General features: G+C 35.8%; 1 protein-coding gene across 9 annotated transcripts in view; it reads left to right on the top strand.

The window, feature by feature from the left end:
• Nucleotides 1–19,681, top strand: part of PHTF1 (putative homeodomain transcription factor 1) — a 95,946-nt gene that overhangs the window by 2,043 nt on the left and 74,222 nt on the right. The gene's annotated exons all lie outside the window — the stretch shown is intronic.

Below are 19,681 nucleotides of genomic sequence, written 5' to 3'. Positions count from 1 at the left end.
CCTGCTCTTAGAACTGAGCAGATTCATGGGGTTATTTCATGTTAACCAACCAAAAACTGATGTGTGATTCAGAATGCCAGTTTATTAACTTATAATAGGGGAGGGGAGGGTTAAATAATCTAATGCTCCAGAGTCAGGGTTGTGGTGTCAGTATGTCCTGGGACAGGTGGGAGCTTGGTGCAAATTAGTCATGGGAGGGTTGCTTGGTAGCCAAATGTTATTGAATAGTCTTGAGAGATGTGGAAAAGCCTAAAGACCATCCCAGCCCCTAAAAGAATGTCTCTCCCTATTGACTTTAATACTTAGATCTACAGATTCAGGGTCTTACTTCCTTGGAAAGTGCTGAATAATGGCTGGCAGATTCTTCTTTTTGGACCTTGCTATTTTAAACATTTGTTGCAGATCTTTTATTAACACTTAAAAAAATACATGTATGTGTGGGTGTAATACAATTTAATAGTTTTGTTTATAAGTCACATTGATTGGCCTGGGATGTTTAAATCTCTGGTGAAATACATTTAACCAACACTTGTAGGGTGCATAACAGGCCAGTCAACTACAAAGCTGTTAGAACTACATGGTACATGGCAAACTTTTACAGTTTTGTGCTGTCCTTGATTTTTTTTATATTAAAGGGACATGGGGAAAGGATGAATAAACTCCCACATTATATTTTGTAACTCTAAAATCCTGGCCCGTTAGTCTTGTGAGTTGCTGTAAAGTACTGATAGTAAGATGTAATGAAAAGAGCACAGAACTGGGAGTGAGATCCTCTTTTAGTGATCTCTAGCCTTGTGATCTTGAACAGCGCTGTAGTGTCTCTGGGTTTTGGTTTCTGTATCATTAAAAAGATTTTATTGACTGCCTTCCCCTACCCAACTAAAGATTTTCTCAACTCTCATTTCCGTGCCATTTTATGCAGACCTTCCTTTTAGCATACCAAATCAAAAGTATTTGTTAACCTGTGCATCTTCATAGGCCTCAAAGCAGGAATTGTGTTTGCATCCCATTTTTAGAACCTCTTGATTCTTACTAGGACCTCAGTATCTGTTGCTCAGTTTAATTAACGCTATCTATTATATATGTTTTTATTCATTGTTCTGTCACAAGGTAATCTACCTAACAACTCCTTAATGTATACTTTTAATTTAGCAGCAGTGGAAAGGATCAAATTAAAGACAACTCTAAAAATTTACTAAGCTAATGTACCAACATGTTCTAGGCTTTGAGAATACAGTCAACAAGATATATATGAATTTCACAGTCTAGTGGTGGTGGGAGAAGAGCCAAGGTATCTTTTCAAATATGTTTTAGTCTCAGACAAAAATGGACCAAAATATAGGACACAAAGTATTTAATTCAATTTAAAAATAGATTACACAAATATAAATATTTTTGACAAAAAAATTAAAAAAAATTAAATAATAACATCAGATCACAGTACAATAAAATTAGAAATTACACAATACAAGTATAATTCAAGAGGCAAGAATGTACAATAGGGAAAAGGCAGTCTCTTCAACAAATGGTCTGGGAAAACTGAACAGCTACATGCAAAAGAATGAAATTGGACTATTTTCTTATACACAAAAATGAACTCAAAATGCATTAAAGACCTGAATGTGAGACCTGAAAACGTAAGACTCCTAGAAGAAAACATAGCCAGTAATTTCTTTGGCATTGCCCTTAGAAATTCTAGACCTGTCTCCTCAGGCAAGGGAAACAAAAACAAATTTAAACGATTGAATCAACATCAAAATAAAAGACTTTTACACAGCAAAGGAAATCATCAACAAAACAAAAAGGCAATCTGCTCAATGGGAGAAGATATTTGCAAATGATCTATCCAATAGGAGTTAACGTCCAAAGAACTCTTACAAGTCAAGACCAAAGAAGCAAATAATTGATTAAAAATGGGCAGAGGATCTGAAAAGACACTTTTCCAAAGAGGACATAAAAGTGGCCAACAGAAGCATGAACAGAAGCTTAACATTTCACCAGGAAAATGCAAATCCAAACCACAGTGAGATACCACCTCACACCAGTCAGAATGGCTAAAATAAAAAACACAAGACCCAGCAAGTACTGATGAAGATATGGAGAAAAAGGAACCTTGTTCACTGTTGATAGGAATGTAAATTGGTGTGGCCACTGTGGAAAACAGTATGCAGGTTGCTCAAAAAATTAAAAGTAGAATCACTACATAATCCAGTAATTTCACTACTGGGTATTTACCCAAAGAAAACAAAAACATTAATTTGAAAAATTGCATGCACCCTTGTGTTTATTGAAGCACCACTGACAATAGCCAAGATATAGAAGCAACCTAAATGTCCATCAATAGATGAATGGATTATATATATATATAACATATATATATAGTGGATGGTCCAAGGTGGATGGACCTGGAGAGTATAATGCTAAGTGAAATGAGTCAGAAAAAGAAAGACAAATACCGCATGATTTCACTCATGTGGATTTTAGGAAACAAAGAAAAAAGGAGACCAAAGAGACTCTTAAATACAGAGAACAAACTGGTAGTTGCCAGAGGGGAGGTGGGTGGCAGATGGGTGAAATAGATCAAGGGGATTAAGAGGATGCTTAGTGTGATAAGTAACATACAGAATTGTTGAATCATTATATTGTAACCTGAAACTGTATGTTAATTATACCTCAATATAAAAGTAGTAAAACAGATTAAAAGGTTATTACCACTGAAAAGAGAAAAATTTGCAAATGTGGGAACATGGCAATAAAAATAGTGATTATTTCAGTTAAAAAAAACTTCAAAATTATAGAAGATGTAAATTTAAAAAAATCTTAACTTGGGTTATGAAAAGTGTATGAACTCTTCCGCAAACGTTTTCTGAGCTACTGTGTTTAAGGATTTTGCTAGGTGCTGAGCATAAGAGGAAAAGTACTTATGAACAGAAGTATAGTATTTGTTTAAGAGAAGAGCAAGTAGCCCTATCTGATTGGAGTATAAGGTATATAGATGAGATGATAGGCCATAAATCAGTTTGGAGCTGACTTGAATGCTTTACTAAGAAATTTTCATACTATTCTGTAGAAAACGGAAAATTTTTCATGGTTTTCGAAGAGAGGAGCCACATCGTGTTTGTGTTTTTGAAGAATAGACATTACAACAAAATCTATGGAATGTTTCTGAAGTAATACTTGATAAAATTATATCACTCTAAAAATGTATATATGAACAAAAAAATGTCTAGATTGACTAGGAAGAGTTATAGAGATTCAAGTTAAAATATGAAGAATCTAGAGAAACAAAACAGTAATTCCAAGAAGGGAAAGAAATACCAAAAATAAAACTAAGGCAGTCATTATGTATTCTTCAATTGCTAAATATTTGTTGAGCACCTGCCTACCATATGTCAGGTAGTAGACTAGGTACTAATGTCTACATAATGATGAGCAAAAACACTCAGTGTTTTTCTTTGCATGGAGCTTAAAGTGGGAGAGGAACAATAAAAATCCTCTTAGTGAATAAAAATTCGTAATAAATGCTAAGAAGGACAGCTGTTCTTTACAAACTATTATACTTACGGGAAATGGACTTAGTCAAGGTGGTCAGAGAAGCCTTCGCTAAGTAATTGATACTTCAAATGAGATCTGAAGGATGAATAGCAATTAATTAAGTCAAGAACAGATATACTACAGAAACCTACAGAAACTCTTTCAGAACAGGAGGAAGTACACTTCCCAAGTCATTTTATGAGCCCGGTATTATCCTGATTCTAAAGCCAGACAAAGACATCACAAGAAAATTCATTGTGAACGTAGGTGTGAAATATTTAAGAAAAGATTAGCAAACCAAAGTCAACAACATATAAAATGGACTGTCTACTGTGACCAAGTGGGGTTTATCCTAGGAATGAACATTGGTTTAACATTTGAAAATAAATTAATATACCATATTAATTGAATAAAGGACAAAACTGCATGATCTCATTAGAGACAGAAAAAGCATTGGACAGAATTTAATGCCCATTAACAATAAACTAGAAATAAAAAGTAATTTCCTCTAAAAAAAAAAAAAAAAAAAAAAAAAGTAATTTGCTCCTAAAATCAGGAACAAAGCAAGGAAGTCTGCTCTCACCACAGCTATTTAACATTGCTAACCAGTGATGTAAGGGAAGGAAAAGAAATAAAAAGCATTGAGATATAAAAGAAAAAGAGAATTGCCTTCATTCCTGATATGTTCCCATATTTAGAAAATCCTAAGGCACCTACCAAAAATTACTAACATTAGCAAATGAGTATAGCAAGGTCTTCAGAATCCAGGTCAATAAACAGAAGTCCTATGTATTTTTAAAAACCAGCAATGACTAATTCAAAAGTGAAATTAAGAAAAGGATTCATTCAAATAGCTAAAAAAGAATACAGTACTTAGGAATAAGTTTAACATAGAAAGTATAAGACCTGTCCACTGAAAACTACAAAACATTGCTAAGAGAAATTAAAGATCTAAATAAATAGAGTAACATTTCACGTTCATGATCTGAAAGACTCAATATTGTTAAGCTTATTGTTAAGGTGGCAATTCTCTGCAAATGCGTCTACAGATTCAATATAATCCTTTCAAAATTCCAATAGCCTTTTTTTTCTTTTTGGTAGAAATCGATGAGCTAAGTCTAAAATCGATAAAGAATGCAGAGGTCTTAGAATATTCAAAACAAGTTTAAAAATAGGAAAGACTTGGAGTACTTACATTACTGGGTCTCAAAATTTACTATAAAGCTATAGTAATCCAGGAAATAATAGTATTGGCACGAGTAATAGATCAATGCAACAGGATAGAGTATCTAGAAATAAATCCTTATGGTTTTGATAAGTTGGTTTTTGACAAAGATGCCAAAGCATTTCAAGGGAGAAATGATAGTGTTGTCAACAAATTGCACTGGAACAATTGGATATCCACATGTATAAAAATGAGCTTTGATTTTTACCTCACATCACACACAAAAACCAATTAAAATGGACCATACATTTAACTGTAAAAACTAAAGTATAGATTTTCTAGAAGAAAAGATAGAAGATCTTTGTGACCTTGGAATAGGACAGATTTCTTAAAAACATATCTATAAAGGAAAGATTGATAAGTTGGGCTTCATAAAAATTTTAAATTTATCTTCAGAATATCCCACTGAAAAATGAAAGCGAGCCATATGCTGGGAGAAAATATTATACACATATATAACGTGTGTGTGTGTGTGTGTATATATAATACAGTGTTTGTATAATATATAAAGAACTCTTACAACTCAGTAAGAAAACTACAACTCAACAAAAAACCCAATATAAAAATGGGCAAAATACTTGAGTAGATATTTCACCAGAGAAAGCATATGAATGGTTAATGAGCACAAGAAAAGATGCTCAACATTATTGGTCATTAGGGAAGTACAAATTAAAACCATAGGGAGATACTGCCATTAACTTGTTAGACTGGCATGCAGGAATTAGAATGCTTGTACAATGCTGGTGGAAATGGAAAGTGGAAAGTAGCTTGGTGGTTTCTTAAAAAATTAAACCTATACTTCACATATGACCTAGCATTTCCATTTCCACTCCTGGGGATCTATCCAGGAAAAATAAAAACGAGCACATGCAAATGTTCATAGCAGTACTGTTCATAATCGCCAAAAACTAGAAAAAAGTCCAAATGTCTATCAATTGGTAGGTGGATAAACAAATGTGTTATATCTATGCAATGGGATACAACTCAGTTAAAACTATTAATATAGGGAAGCCTGCGTGGCTCAGTTGGTTAAGTGTCATGGTTTGGGAGATCGAGCCCAGCGTAGGGTTCTGTGCTATCAGTGCAGAGCCTCCTTAGGATTCTCTCTCTCCCTCTCTCTCAGTGCCTCTCCCCTGCTCACACACTCACGTGTGCATATGTGTTCTTTCTCTCTCTCTCTCTCTCAAAATAAACAAACCCCCAAAACTATTAATACATGTTACAACATAGATGAACCTCAAAAATGTTATGCTATGTGAAAGGAACCAGACACAAAAGACTATATTGTGTAATTCAGTTTATGTGAAATTTCTACAAAAGGCAAATCTATAGATTAGAAAGCGTATTAGTGGTTGCCTGTGGCTGAGGGATAGGAACAGAGACTTATTGCCATTCTTGCTTTTGAGTTGATGGAAATGTTCTTAAGCTTGAATGTGATGATAGTTGCACAACTATATAAATACACTAGAAATCTAAGTTCGTTAATTACTAAAACTACACACCTAAAAATGGGTGAGTTTTATAATATGTGAATTATATCTCAATATAGCTATTTTCTTAAGTCACACCAATAGAAAAAAATAGGAGAAATCATAATGTTATACACAAGAATTTCATACATATTCCCAATGACAATTGTCTTCTAAAATTTCTTAATTGGGAGAATATATTGAATTTAAGGTCTAACATTATTTTCAGTGATGAAGCTCACCTTAGTCACTCCCGTATCCCTTGGGGTATATTTGCTAAGATGAGCATTCTAATTAATATTGTTTTTTCTTTTTATTTTTTATTTAAAAATTAAAAAAAAATTTAATGTTTATTTTTTAGAGAGAGAGAGAGAGAGAGAGAGTGCATATGTGCATACAAGTGGGGGAGGGGCAGAGAGAAAGGGAGATGCAGTTCGAAATAGGCTCCAGGCTCTGAGCTGTCAGCACAGAGTCCCACAAGGGGCTTGAACCCATGAACTGTGAAGTCATGACTTGAGCTGAAGTCGGACGCTTAACTGACTGAGCCACCCAGGTGCACTTTTTTTTTTTTAATGTTTATTTATTTTTGACAGAGAGAGAGAGAGAGAGACAGAGCATGAGTGGGGGAGGGGCAGAGAGAGAGGGAGACACAGAATCCGAAACAGGCTCCAGCCTCTGAGCTGTCAGCACAGAGCCTGACGCGGGGCTCGAACTCACAGACCACGAGATCATGACCTGAGCCGAAGTCAGACACTCAACCGACTGAGCCACCCAGGCATCCCCAGGTGCACTTATTTAAAAATTTTTTTAAGTTTTAATTTAAATTCTATTTAGTTAACATATATAATATTAGTTTCAGGTGTACAATATAGTGACTCAACACTTTCATACATCATCCAGTGCTCATCACAAGCACCCTCCTTAATCCCTGATTTAACCCATCCCCTCACCCACCTCCCCACTGGTAACCATCAGTTTGTTCTGTATAGTTAAGAGTCTATTTCTTGGTTTATCTCTCTCTTTCTTTTTTTTCCCCTTTGTTCATCTGTTTTGTTTTCTTAAAGTCCACATGACTTCATGACTACCATGAAATCATATGGTATTTGTCTTTCTTTGACATATTTCACTTAGCATAATATTCTCTAGCTCCATCAATATTGTTGCAAATAGCAAGATTTCATTCTTTTATAGGGCTAATATTCCATTGTATATATATACACACATATGCCACATCTTCTTTATCCATTCATCAGTTGATGGACACTTGGGCTGTTTCCATGATTTGGCTATTGTACGTAATGCTACTATAAATACCAGGGTGCATGTATCTCTTTGCATTATTTTTTTTTATTTAAGATAATTTTTTTTAATGTTTATTTTTGAGACAGAGAGAGACAGAGTGCAAGCAGGAGAGGGGTAGAGAGAGAGGGAGACACAGAATCTGAAGCAGGCTCCAGGCTCTGAGCTGTCAGCACAGAGCCTGACACGGGGCACGAACCCGTGAACTGCGAGATCATGACCTGAGCCGAAGTTGGATGCTTTAACCGACTGAGCCACCCAGGTGCCCCTGCGTTATTATTTTATTCTTTGGTTTTTTTTCCTAATTAATATTAGAATAATGAAACTCAGTGTTTGAAAATGATATGATTTTATACCTAGAATATTTTTTATTTTTATGCCTACAAAATTTTAAAAGGCTAATAATCATAAACACAAAAGTGACTTCAACTGTGTTTGTAATGTTTTATTTCTTAAGCTGGATGGTAGGGACATGACAGATGAGATTCCTCATTGAAGATGATGATTTAAATATGTGCCTTGATCCCCATCTGATTTCTTCTGAAATCCCTCTAAAATTACAATGAATAAGGGGCACCTGGGTGGCTCAGTCAGTTAAGGGCCCAACTTCAGCTCAGGTCATGATCTCATGGTTCATGGGTTCAAGCTCTGCGTCGGGCTCTGTGCTGACAGCGCGGAGCCTGGAGCCTCCTTCAGAGGTTCTCTGCCTCTCCCCTGCTTGTATTCTGTCTCTCTCTCAAAAATAAGCAAACATTAAAAAAAATTTTTTTTTAAATTATAATGAATAAGAAAAAGATATCAGCCCTCAAGGTTTAAAAGAATGGGAGAGAAGACTATAAGTCAGAGCTATTAACACGATTTTGAAAGTTGGAAAGTGAAGAAAGTAAAAATGTGTCTGTAATAGGGAATGCCAGTAGGAAACGAGTGAGCTTTCTGTTGAAAACTCTATTTAATTTCTAAAAGACTTAGGAATTAATGAGGTGGAACTGGATTGTTTGAGCTTCTTTATAAGTGTCAGTCGATCTGTCCCCAGATCATTTTCCTTATTCTACATGGTCACGTAGATACCCTTATCTTCCCCTGACAGAAGGTTGGATTGAAGCTTGCTTTCTGGAGAGGCTGAGCCAGAGAAGTTCTGGATTCTGGAACACCAGACACAAAGTTAGAGTAGTGTGAAATACTGCACTAATAATGGAGATTAAGTAGAAGTCTGGTGGCCAGGTTTATAATCTCCAACAGAAGATTGGAGATTGCCTTTTGCAGAAACTGGCCAGCTAAGAAGACCTAAACATACTGGAAATGAAATGGCTGTTTATGGTGAGGCCTGCTGTTTAACAAGCTTCACCCTTTGCACACTGAGCTCACATTCAGCATGTTAGTGCCTCACTTTTTTTTTTTTTTTTTAATGTGTATTTATTTTTGAGAGAGAGAGAAAAAGAGAAAGAGAACAGGAGGGGTAGAGACAGAGGGAGACAGAAGATCCAAAGCAGGCTCTGTGCTGAGAGTGGACAGCCTGATGCGGGACTTGAACCCACAAACCTCAAGATCATGACCTGAACTGAAGTTGGATGCTTAACTGACCGAGCCCCCCAGGCATCCGTTACTTTTAAATGTAAATGGATAGTTGAAGATCATCAAATATTTGAGACCTAAAGAAAAAGAAGGAAAGAGATAAAAGAAATGACAAAGGAATCATAAGAATGCTATTTTTAAAAATATAATTAATATATAAAGAACTGTATACTTTAAAAAAAAAAAAAGAAAAAGAAAAAATGGACTGAGGATGAAAAAGTAAGAGAACCAGAAAGCAAAAGTAACCAATAAGTTTAGTAGAAAAGTTGGAAGGTAAAGTTGCAGCTATTTCTCTGAAAAATTATACAAAAAAAAAAAAAAAAAAAAAAAAGCAAAACAAGGAAAAAGACAATAGAGGGGAGCCTGGGTGGCTTAGTCAGTTAAGCATCTGACTTCATCTCACATCATGATCTAGCAGTTTGTGAGTTTGAGCCCCAATCGGGCTCTTTGCTGACAACTTGGAACCTGGAACCTGCTTCAGATTCTGTGTCTCCCTCTCTCTGCCCCTCTCCCACTCATATTCTTTCTCTCTCTATCTCTAAAATAAATAAATGTTAAAAAAAAAAAAAAGAAAAAATAGGAAAGTGAGTACAGTTCATAATGAAAGCCTGACAGCTAATAGATGTTCCAGAAAAAAGGAAAGACATGGAAGGGAAGAAATTATCAAATAAATAATACCTTTTCCAGAACTTAAATACACACATTTCCAAATTGGAAGGATTTTTAAAAATATCTATATTAGTTATAGGTGTATTACACACTGACGTTTGTATACATTATAAAATGCACCATGATAAGTGCAGTTAGCATTTGTCACCATAAAAGTATGATATTCTTGACTGTATTCACTATGCTGTACTTGACATCCCCGGGACTTACTCGTTTTATAACTGGAAGTTTGTACCTTTTAATCCCCCTCACCTGTTTTGCCCAGCCCCAATCCTCCTTTCCTCTGGCAACCCCCATTTATCCTCTGTATTTGTAAGTCTCTTTCTGTAATTTGTCCATTTGTTCTTTAGATTCTACACGTAAGTGAAGTCATGTATTTCTCTTTGTCTGACTTAACTGCACTTAGCTCTAGGTCCAACCATGTTGCCCTAAATGGCGGTATTTCATTCTTTTTTTTTTTTTTTATGGCTCACTAATATTCCATTGTATGTATTTACCATATCTTTATTCCTTCAGCTATCAGTGGACACTTAGGTTGCTTCCATATCTAGGCTGTTCTCAGTAACACTGTAGCAAACATAGGGTTGCATGTATCTTTTTTTGAATTAGTGTTTTTGTTTTCTTCAGGTATACACCCAGAAATAGAATTGCTGGATTGGATGGAATTTCTCCTAAGTTTCTGAGGAACCTCTATACTGTTTTCTGTAGTAGTAGTGGCCACACCAGTTTGCATTCCCACAAACATTGCACAAGGGTTCCCTATTCTCCACAACTTTGCCAACACCTATTATTTCGTCTTTTTGATACTAGCCATTCTGACGGGGTGACACGACATCTCATTGTGGTTTTGATTTGCTTTCCCGGTAATCAGTGATTTTGAACATCTTTTCATGTGTCTATTGGCCATCTGTATGCGTATTTGGAAAAGTGCCTATTTAGTTTCTCTGCCCATTTTTTAATTGGATTTTATTTAGTTTTTTGGTATTGAATTCTGTGAGTTATTTATATATTTTGGATATTATTCCCTTATTGAATATATTATTTGCAGATATTGTCTCCCATTCAGTAAGTTGCTTTTTCATTTTGTTGATGGTTTCCTTCACTGAGCAAAAGCTTTTTATTTTGGTGTAGTCCCCCTGTTTATTTTTGCTTTTGTTGTCCATGCCCAAGGAGACATATTAATAAGTATGTTGCTAAGACCAGTGCCTAAGAGTTTACCGCTTATGTTTTCTTTTACGAGTTTTATGATTTCAGGTCGTATATTTAGGTCTTTAATGCATTTTGAGTTTATTTTTGGATGTGGTGGAAGAAAGTGGTCCAGTTAAATTCTTTTGCATGTAGCTGTCCAGTTTTCCCTAACCATTTATTGAAGAGACTCTTTTTCTCATTGTGTAGTCTTGCTTCCTTTGTTGTAGATGAATTGACCATACAAGTGTGGGTTTATTTCTAGGTCCTCTATTCTGTTCCATTGATCTATGGTTTGTTTTTGTGCCAGAACCATACTGTTTTCATGACTATAGCTCTGTAGTATACTTTGAAATCTGGTATTCTGGTACCTCCAGCTTTGGTTTTCTTCTCAAGATTGCTGAGGCTGCTTGAGGTCTTTTGGGGCTCCATACAAATTTTAGGATTAGTTTTTTTCAGGTTTTGTGAAAAATGCTATTGCTATTTTGATTGGGATTGCCCTGAATCATTGCTTTGGATAGTATGGGCATCTTAACAATACTATCCCAATTCATGAGCCATGGCATATCTGTTCATTTATTTGTGTCATCCTCAGTTTCTTTAATCAGTGGCTTAAAAGTTTTTGAATACAGGTCTTTCACCTCCTTGGCTAAATTTGTTCCTAGGTATTTTATTCTTTTTGATGAAATCAACAGTGAGTTTGTTTTAAAATTTCTCTTTCTGTAAGTAGTTATTGGTAGAGAGAAATGCAACAAATTTTTGTATATTTATGCCCTACAACTTTACTGAATTCATTTATTCTAATAGTTTTGGGCAGAGTCTAGGGTTTTCTAGATATAATATTATGTAATCTTCAAATAAGGACGGTTTTACTCCTTCCTTACCAATTTGGATGCCTTTTATTTCTTTTTCTTGTCTGATTGCCACAGGTAGGAGGTCTAGTCAGTACTGTGTTGAATAAAAGTGGTGAGAGGGGACATCCTTGTCTTGTTCCTGATCTTAGAAGGAAAGCTTTCAGCTTTTTACTGCTGATATGATATGAGCTGTGGGTTTGTCATAGATGGCCTTTATTATGTTGCTGAAAGGATCTTTTGAGTGATTAACACCTTTACTAAGGAGCAGTATCATATTTCAGAACTTAATTAAAGTCTACCTTGTTGTTTCTCCCGTGAGTCTCTTTTACTATTCTCACACCAAACACTTCGCTGTGTCACCAACCATGTGGAAGTTTTCCGCAACACCACGCACTTCTCCCTGAAACCACCCAGCAGTCCTATAATTTAACTCAGCTCTGACACTGTCTACTTAGAGATAGTGTCAGCTCCCACACATTAAAGGCTCAGTCCCACTTTGGATACCAGTCGTAAGTAGTAGGTCCCCAGGTTCCCCACAACTTTCTGTCCTACTTGGCTACAAATCAGGTTCCCATGATCTGCTCCTCAGGTTTGATTAATTTGCTAGGGTGGCTTACAGAACTCATAGAAACACTTACTTAGATTCACAAGTTTACTAGAGGATATCATAATGGATGCCGATGAACAGCCAGATAAAGAGATACATAGGGCAAGGTCTGGGAGGATCCAGAGCATAGGAGCTTCTGTCCCTGTGGAGTTGGGGTGGATCACCTTCCTGGTGTGGATGTGTACAACAACCTGGATGCGCTTTGAACCCCATACTATGGGGGTTTTTATGCTGAGTTTATTAACCAAGTATAAGGCACCACATGAAGATATATTCAGGTCTTCAGAGTTTCAAAACTTCATGTCCCCTTTCAGAAAGCATGGGAAGACATGTAGTGTATTAGAATGAAATGAGTAACCCATAAAAGGGGAATCCATAGTACCAGGAAACAGGATAGCCAGCACAGAGAGAGGTAAAGGGAATTCCAGGATAATTAAGAGGTGTCCCAGGATGGCAGTTCATATCAGGCCTAGAAAGCAATGAGACCAGAAAGAAGCAAGAGGACAGAAAATTGTGATACAGACATCTTCCAGGGGGAAAGAAAGAGACTGGTATTTGTTGTGTTTTAGCATATTTGGAGCAGATTTGTAACACTTATAGGGAGTTTCAAGATGAATTAGTAATGTATATGCAGAAAATTGAGTGAGAAAATGAGGCTTGCCATATATGGCCTTTATTATGTTAAGGTACATTCCCTCTATACCCACTTTGTTGAGAGTTTTTATCATAAATGGATGTTGAATTTTGTCAGATGCTTTTTTTTTTTGCATCTGTTGAGATGATAGTATGATTTTGATCTTTAATTTTGTCAGTGTCCTATATTACATTGATTTGTGGATGTTGAACCATCCTTGCATCCCTGGAATAAATCCCACTTGGTTGTGGTGTATGATCCTTTTGATTTATTGTTGAATTCAGTTTGCTAATATTTTTTCTGAGAATTTTTGCATCTGTGTTCATCAGGGATATTGGCCTATTATTTTCTTGTAGTGTCCTTATCTGGTGTTAGTATTACGGTAATGCCGGCCTCATAAAATGAGTTTGGAAGCATTCCTACCTCTTCTAATTTTTGAAAGAGTTTGAGAAGGATTGGTATTAATTCTTTGAATGTTTGGTAGGTAGAATTGACTAGTGAAGCCATCTGGTACAGGAATTTTTTTTTTTAATGTATAGTATTTTTTAAGTTTATTTATTTTGAGAGAGAGAGAGAGCATGAGTAGGGGAGGGGCAGAGAGAGGGAGAGAGAGAGAATCCCAAGCAGGCTCCATGCCATCAGCATAGAGCCTGATGTGGGGCTGGAACTCATGAAATGTGAGATCATGACTTGAGATGAAAACAAGAGTCGGATGCTCAACTGACCAAGCCACCCCAGTGCCCCTACAGGAATTTTTTTTGACTGGGAGGATTTTGATTACTGATTCAGTCTCCTTACTATTAATCGGTCTGTTCAAATTTTCTATTTCTTCCTGATTCAATTTTGGGAGGTTGTGTTTCTAGGAGTTTATCCTTTTCTTTTAGGCTGCCCAATTTGTTGGCATATAATTGTTCATATTAGTTTTTTTTTTTTTTTTTTTTTGATCCTTTTTTCTTATGGTATCAGTTGTAACATCTCCTCTTTCATTTCTGGTTCTGTTTATTTGAGTCCTCTCACCCCTGCCCCCACCTTGGTAAGTCTAGCTTAGCTGAAGGTTTATTTTGTTTATCTTTTAAAAGAAACTAGCTCTGGTTTTATTGATCTTCTCTTTTATCTTTTTAGTCTCTATTGCATTTATTTCTGCTCTGATCTTTGCTGTTTCCTTCTACTAACTTTGAGCTTGCTTGTTCCTCTTTTCTAGTTTCTTGAGATGTAAAGTTAAAGTGTTGTTAATTTGTTAGGGTTCTTTACTAATGTAGGTTGGCATTTATTACTATGAACTTCCCTCTTAGGATTGCTTTTGTTTCATCCCCTAAGTTTTGGTATGTTGTATTTTTATTTTCATTTGTTCTCAAAGTTTTAAATATCTCTTTTGACTTCTTTGACTCGTTGGTTATTTATTAGCACGTTGTTTAACTCCACATACATAATTTCATTCTTCTTAAATTTTATTAGACTTGTCTTGTGGCCTAATATGATCTATCCTGGAGAATTTTTTATGTACACTGGATAATGTGTATTCTGTTGCTTGTGGATGGAATGTCCTGCACATATCTGTTAAGTCCATCGTATCTAATGTGTCTTTTGAGGCCAGTGTTTCCTCATTACCTTTAATTTTTATTCCATTTATTTAAACTAATAGAAAAATCCAGTTAACCCATTTCTCCCACCCTTACCCCCAGCTCTTGCAACCACCAATCTGTTTTGTGTATCTATGAGCTTGGTTTGTTTGTATTGTTTTGTTTATTTATTTATTTGTATTTACTTATTTTTATTTAAAAAATTTTTTAAAAAAAAATGTTTAATTATTTTTGAGAGAGTGCAAGCCAGGGATGGGCAGAAAGGGAGACAGAATCTAAAGCAGCCTCCAGTCTCTGAGCTGTCAGCACAGAGCCTGACGTGGAGCTTGAACTCACAAGCAGTGAGATCATGACCTGAGCTGAAGTCGGACGCTTAACCAACTGAGCCACCCAGGCGCCCGTGTTTTGTTTTTTTTAGATTCCACATTTAAGATAGATCATATGTTATTTGTCTTTCTCTGACTTATTTCACTTAGCATAATGCCCTAAGGTCCATCCGTGTTGTTGCAAAAGGCAAGATCTCACAGGCCACAGCTAACATTATTCTCAATGGTGAAGCGCTGGAAGCTTTTCCTCTAAGATCAGGAACAAGACCAGATGCCCATTTTTTTCACTTTTACTCAACATAGTATTGGAAGTCCCAGACGGAACAATTAGGCAAGAAAAAGAAATACAAGGCCTCCAAATCAGAAAGGAAGAAGTAAAACTGTTACTTTTTGCTGATGATATTATATCATATGTAGAAAACCCTAAAGATTCCACCAAAGACAATGATAATAAATGAATTCAATAAAGTTGCAGGATACAAAATCAATACATAGAAATCTGTTGCATTTCTCTATACTAAGAACAATCAAAACAAGAAAAACACACAATGAGAATATACCATTTGTAAATATTGATGCACCCAATGTAGGAGCACCCATATATATAAAGCAAATATAAATAGACTGAAAGGGAGAAATAGACAATGATACAGTAATCATTGGGAGCTTCAGTACCCTACTTTCAGCAATGGATATATCATCCAGAGAGAAAAATCAGCAAGGAAACATTGGACTTGAGTAGACCGTATAGAACTAATAGACATCGAAAGAACATTCTGTCCAACAGCAGCAGCAGTGCACATTCTCTTCAAGCACACATGGAAACTTCCCCAGGATAGATCATACGTTAGGTCATAAAACAAGTCTTAACAAATTTAAGAAGATTGAATATATTTCAGGTACCTTTTCTGACCACAGCGGTATTAAATTAGAAATCAATAACAGGAGGAAAACTAGAAGATTCACAAATATGTGGAAATTAAACAGTGTACTCTTGATCAACTGATAGGTCAAAGAAGAAATCAAATGAAATGAAACAATGAAAATGAAAAATTTTATAAATTAATGAAGTATTCAAAAAGAAATTAAGAAAACATTCCATTTACAATAGCATCAAAAGAATAAAATATTTAGGAATACATTTAACCATAGAGGTGAAAGATCTATACACTGAAAACTATGAAACATTGATGAAAGACACTGAAGAAGACACAAATAAATGGAAAGATATCTCATGTTCATGGATTGGAAGAATTAATATTGTTAAAATGTCCGTATTACCCAAAGGGATCTACCGATTAAAAACAATCTATCAAAATTCTCATGGCGTTTTTTGCAGATGCAGAAAAAACGAGCCTAAGATTCATATGGAACTCCAAATATCTAAAACAGGCATTAATTAAGAGCAAAGCTGGAGGCATCACACTTTCTGATTTCAAATTTTATTACAAAGCTGTAGTAATCAAAACACTATGATACTGGCATAAAAGACACCTGAATAAATGGGACAAAAGAGAGACCTCAGAAATAAAACCATGTGTACATAGTCAACTAATCTTTGGTGAAGGTGCTAAAAATATACAATGGGAAAAGGAGTCTCTTCAATAAATGATGCTGGGAAAACAGCTGGATATGCTGGATAGGTACCCTCATGCAGAGGAATGAGATTGGACCTTTATTTTATACCATACATAAAAATCAACTCAAGATGAATTAAAGACTTAAATGTAAGTCTTTATAATTCTAGAAGAAAGCAGGGGAAAACTTCCTTGACATTGGTCTTGGCAATGAGTTTTTTGGATTTGACAACAAAAATACAGGCAACAAAAGCAAAAGTAACAAGTAGGACTACATCAAACTAAAATGTTTTTGCCTAGCAAAGGAAGCAATCAACAAAGCATAAAGACAACCTGTGGAATGGGAGAAAATATTTGTAAACCATATATCTGATAAGGGGTTAATATTCAAAATATAAGAGGAACTCCTACAACTCAATAGTTAGAAACAAGTAATGCAATTAAAAACAGACGAAGGACCTGAACAGATATTTTTCCAAAGAAGATATATTTACCAATGGCTTTATGAAAAGGTGTTTAGCATCACGAGTCATCAGGGAAATGTAAATCAAACCCACAATGAGATATCACCTCCTACCTGCCAGGATGACTCTTATCAGAAAGTCAAAAAAGGGATGCCTGGGTAGCTCAGTCGGTTAAGCATCCGACTCTTGGTTTTCGCTCAGGTCATGATCTCATGCATGGTTCATGAGTTCAAGCCCTGCACCGGGTTCTGCACTGATAGTACAAAGCCTGCTTGGAATTCTCTCCCCCTCTCCCTCTCTCTCTCTCTGCCCCTCCCCCTCTCTCTATCTCTCAAAATAAATAAGTAACCTTAAAAAAAAATAAAGTCAAAAAATAGTTAAGTGTTAGTGAGAATGTAGAGAATAGGTAACTTTTATGTACTGTTGGTGGGAATGTAAATTGGTATAGCCATTATGGAAAACGTTATGGAGGCTTTTCAAAAAATTAAAAATAGAACTACCATTTGATCCATATATCCCTTTTCAGGGTATTTGTCCAAAGGAAATAAAATCATTATCTTGAAGAGATCTCTGCACCCCCATGTTCATGGTATTATTCATAGTAGCCAAGCTATGAAAACAACCTAAGTGTTCATTGATGGATGAATTGATAAGGAAAATGTGTTATGTATTTGTGTGTGTGTGTGTGTGTGTATAATGGAATATTACTCAATCTTAAAAAAAAAAAAAAAAAAAAGGAAATCCTGCCATTTGCAGTAACATGGATGAACCTGAAGAGCATTATGCAAAGTGAAACAGGCCAAACACAGAAAGCAAATACTGCACAATCTCACATGTGGAATGTAAACAAGTTAGACTCATAGAAACAGAGTAGAATAGTCACCAGGTGTTAAGAGATAGAGGAAATGGAGAGATATTGGTCAGAACGTACAAACTTTTACTCATAAGGTAAATAAGTTCCAGAGAGCTAACGTACAGCATGATGACTATAGTTAATAATACTGTATTATATACTTGAATTGGAAATCAAGCATTCCTAGCATACAAAAAAAAAAAAATGGCAACTATGTGAGGTGATTGGATATGTTAATTAGCTTGATTCACAATGTCAATGTATATGGAAATGTCACATTGTACTCCTTAAATATATACAATTTTTGTCAATTATACCTCAGTTAAGGGAGGGGGAAAAAGAAAAAAAATGAGGCAGTTACAATTATAGGACAAACAAAATTTCGAAGAAAAGAGATGTCGTCATTGATTACTTGGCTTAGCTGGTAACAATATTTATGTAATCACATCACTCTAAACATCAATCACTGATTTAATTAAAACTGGGGTAAAACTGTATCTGGGGGGAAACTATAGTTTGCGAGGGCATGGGTATGTGTGTTCGGCGGTACAATAATCATCATTAATACCTAGCATGTAGTATGTGCCTGGCATTATCCTAACCACCACCTACACACTCCTGATCTTTCCTTACTTAAGCAGTCCTATAGAAGTAGATGTATTATTCTCGCTTTACAGGCTAAGAAAGCTGTCTCCTCATCTACAATGGTAAGAAATGAATGGATAGTACGTAAAGTCGATGAAAGCGTTGTACGCATCTTATTTAGAAATAAGAAAGAATAATGAGGAATTAGGAATTAGGGGTAAGGAAGGGTATTTTTTTGTTATTAGCCTCATAATATAAGTATTGCAGTAAAGATTTAATTTAGAAGAATTTCCTGTCCAAAAAAGAGAAAATGAACTTCCTTGGGTAATAAGATAGATGTATATATGTAATACATTTGAGATAAATGGATAGTTTGATAGACATAGAGGTATATGAATGGTTATGAATATGCCATTGTCTTTTATTTATACCAGTAGCAAAACCCCTCAAATCTCATCAACATTTAGGCATGAACTTTGGAGTTCACTAGACTTAAATGTGTATTATCTTATCTTTGTTTTTCTGATTATTCAGTTCCCTACCTGTAAGAACATTGTTATGTCTCCACCTATTGTCATGGGACTTGCAGTGCCTTCCTGTGGGAGGAGAATCCTTCCCTGCCCCACAGATTTCCAGCTTGGCGAGTGGGGTGTGAGCAGAATGACCTTCCTTCCTTTGACCCAGTCCTGTCCTTTCTCATGCCTTTTCCATCCTGTGAGAAGCCGGAGTGCCAAAGCTGGGGTTTGAATTCTTCTGTGGCTTCATCTTCCCACTGACCCCACATTTTCGATTACCAAGACCTCTGGATTCTGTCTTGTAAAACTTTTGACGATGAATACTTTTCCCAATTTATGTTTCTAATTCCCTGGACTGATCTGTTTGCACTCCTCTGTCTGCACGCTGCTGCCTGCAGGCCAAATCCGCGGGAGCACTGCACTGCGGACCTCTGTGTTTTACATATTTATTGTCTGTGCCTTGGTCAGCTGTAGTGCAATTGTGGCTGAGGTCAGTAGTCGCCACAGAGATGGTGGAGTCTGCAAGGCCTACAATGCCGTCTGGCCTTTTACAGATAGTTTATCCACTCTTCATCTAAATTACTGGAACAGCTTTTTTTTTTTTTTTTTTTTTTTTTTAAAAAAAAAACTCCGTTCTCTCTGCCCAGTGTCTCTTCAGCCCTCACATCACTGAAACCGTCTGGTTACTTTGTTCCTGTTTTAACATAAATGGTATTGTTTTTCTCCTATTTAA

Source organism: Panthera leo, chromosome C1 (assembly GCF_018350215.1).
Source record: "Panthera leo isolate Ple1 chromosome C1, P.leo_Ple1_pat1.1, whole genome shotgun sequence".
In the NCBI taxonomy this organism is placed as follows: Eukaryota; Metazoa; Chordata; class Mammalia; order Carnivora; family Felidae; genus Panthera; species Panthera leo.
Note: the sequence above shows the minus strand (reverse complement) of the source record. Positions and strands in the feature narration are given on the sequence as shown.